Raw genomic sequence first — 3,337 nt, forward strand, 5'->3', positions numbered from 1 at the left:
ATTCTTGTGCCAAAATCGTGATTCAGGAAGCCATCTTTCACCTCGTTTTGGAATCACCCAAATCCGAGGTCTGTAGCGTGAGATACGCTCTGTTCTTAACAGGTCGTGTTGGTGGATGAATTTGGGGTTAGAATTCCATTCCTAGTAGATCCATTCCTCCATTCCTATTGGGGATCATATCATTCGCTGGCATTGGAGTTTCCCACGAGTAATAAGTGGTTATAATAGTTTGGTTTTGGCAAAGGAGCTCGGAGCCGAGCTCCTAGAGGTGTATAGCGATTCCCAATTAGCAACTTCGCAAATTAGCGGAGTATACCAAGCTCGAGGGGAGATTATGATTAAATATTTGGCAAGGGTACAGGAGTTGATGAAAGAATTTAGGGAGATCCGAGTAGAGCACATTCGTAGAAACGGTAATGTTAGAGCAGATGTGTTGTCAAAGCTGGCGAGCACTAAAGCCTCAGGAAATTTGAAGACCATTATACAGCAAATATTCGAGCTCCGAGTGTGGTGTGGATGGTCGAAGAGGTGGATTGGAGAAGCCCAATTATAGAGTATTTGGAAAAAGGAAAGGAGCCCGGAGAAAAAATGGAAGCAAGTCGGCTTAGGAGAAGAACGGCTTGGTTTGTCAGGATAGAAGGACAGTTGTATAGAAGAGGGATAAATTCTCCTTTGTTGAAATGCATAGCTCCACCGAACACGGAATACGTGTTAGAGGAAATACACGAGGGGATCAATGGACATCATCTAGGAGGGAAGTCGTTAGCCAAAAAAGCTATACGAGCAGGATATTTTTGGCCAACAATGGGAGAAGATGCTAAAAAACATGTACGCAGATGTGAACAGTGTCAGAAGTTTTCTAATGTATATCAAGCTCCTCCCGAAGAGTTGTTCAGAATTTCATCTCTATGGCCTCATGGTCACCTGCTCATTTCCTACTCAGAAGCAGGGCCAAAAGCCCCATGCCGTCTCCTATGGCCTCATGGGCACCTGATCATTTCCTACTCGGAAGCAGGGCTAAAAGTCCCATGCCTCCTATGGCCTCATGGGCACCTGCTCATTTCCTACTCGGAAGCAGGGCCAAAAGTCTCATGCTGTCTTCCATGGCCTCATGGGCACCTGCTCATTTCCTACTCGAAATCAGGGCCAAAAGTCTCATGCCGTCTCCTATGGCCCCATGGTCACCTGCTCATTTCCTACTCGGAAGCAGGGCCAAAAGCCCCATGCCGTCTCCTATGGCCTCATGGGCACCTGCTCATTTCCATGGGCACCTGCTCATTTCCTACTCGGAAGCAGGGCCAAAAGTCCCATGCCGAATTCCATGGCCTCATGGGCACCTGATCATTTCCTACTCGGAAGCAGGGCCAAAAGTCCCATGCCGCCTTCCATGGCCTCATGGGCACCTGATCATTTCCTACTCGGAAGTAGGGCCAAAAGTCCCATGCCGTCTCTTATGGCCTCATGGGCACCTGCTCATTTCCTACTCGGAAGCAGGGCCAAAAGTCTCATGCGTCTTCCATGGCCTCATGGGCACCTGCTCATTTCCTACTCGAAAGCAGGGTCAAAAGTCCCAGGCCGCCTTACATGGCCTCATGGGCACCTGCTCATTTCCTACTCGGAAGCAGGGCCAAAAGTCTCATGCCGTCTTCCATGGCCTCATGGGCACCTGCTCATTTCCTACTCGGAAGCAGGGCCAAAAGTCCCAGGCCGCCTTACATGGCCTCATGGGCACCTGCTCATTTCCTACTCAGAAGCAGGGCCAAAAGTTTCAGAGTAATCATTCTAAAACATTAATCGAGAAGAGTTTTGAAAGAGATAACTTGTTATTGAAATATGATACGGACCCACCATGGTATGGGCCTCAAATGTAATAAATGACCCAATTGGCAATGCTGTAACAAGTGGAGATATTGACTAGAATGCCCTCCAACAGATAGAGCGTGTGTCATTGAGTTTGTTATATATAAGGGAGGCAGGAAGGAAAGGGGGATCTGGAATATTTGGCATTTGCTTGGGCCCTTTTGGGATTGGGAGAGAGTGGAACCTTTCATATGTGTTCCACATTATCTTTACTTTTGTTGCTTGTTATTTTCATATGGATTCTGTAATTTCTTTCACGTTACAACTTTACTGTTAGAACGTTTCTGTTTGTAATTGTTGCTAGGAAATATATGAATGAGGAATATTGAGATCTGAGTTCTTGAGTAAGCTCTATTTTACATTGATTAATTGGTTGGTCCTTATCAAAATATAACAAAAACAAAATTTTACCAAGTTGCGTTGATACAATAGCGAGCTCTTAAAGTAGTCGGATCAAAATAAAAAGATAGAAACATACCAAGTAATTGAAGAAGTAGCAAAATAACAGATATTCAAAGATTCAGCAGACATAGTCATTACAGCACCAAAAGTCATTTAAGCAAAAAACAAAAATAAGTACAAAATAGAAGTGGCATCTCACTCCTTCAAGCATCTTTTGGGGTGTCCTACGATGTAGTCTTATCAGAAGTTGACGCCACACCCACGAACTCGGCAGGACAGGTGGCGAGCACGATAATAGATCCATTCTCATTATGAGTGCATAGTCGGCCATTATCAACAAAGTTGAAGGTGTCGATTTTATCCAAGTTAGTAAGGGCAACATCCGGGTGAAAGAACTTCACTTGGTCGACAGCCCAACCACGAATTTGATGACCAAAAGCAACATATTTAGAGTCCATGTCCTCGGCAGCTTGTTGTAGCGAGCTGACTTGCTTCTTCAGAGTGTCTACTTCCAGTTCCAACTCGGCTACCCGGAGGTCTGAATCCTCAAAGTTCTTTTTCAAAACTTTATGACCTTCAGTCAGCTGGTCATTTTCCTGTTTCAAAGTAGTAAGCTCGTCTCTGGCTTTCTTAGCCAGTTTTTCAGACTCTTTAAGCTTAAGTTGAAACCCCTGCGTGGCAAACTCGGCGGCTTCGGCTCTTTGAGTCAGGCGAGCATGTTTAGTCTTAAAATTGTTATTAAAGAGTCGTAACTCTTTAAACTTGACGATTAATTGCTCCAAGGAAAACGGAGGAGTTAAAGACTTTTCTGTAGGTGATTCAGATCTGGGTTCATTAATCCGAACTTGCTTTCGGGGTTGAGGTTCTCCAGAATCAACAGGCGGGTCCATATCCAAAATCACAGTCTCATTTGGAATGGAACCAGTAGCAGAGGTAGCCGGAATGGAAGAAGGAGTAGGAGAACCTTTTTTTTCACCAGAAGACGAGGAGTGAATCTTCTTCCCAGATACAGTTGAGTCTCCTTGGTGAGCATCCTTTTGTTTTTTACGAGCAAAAAATGAAGGATCCATGATGG

The sequence above is a fragment of the Gastrolobium bilobum genome, unplaced genomic scaffold (genome assembly GCF_033153095.1).
Source record: "Gastrolobium bilobum isolate Gb01-03AN ecotype WA unplaced genomic scaffold, APGP_CSIRO_Gbil_v1 utg113991, whole genome shotgun sequence".
NCBI lineage: Eukaryota > Viridiplantae > Streptophyta > Magnoliopsida > Fabales > Fabaceae > Gastrolobium > Gastrolobium bilobum.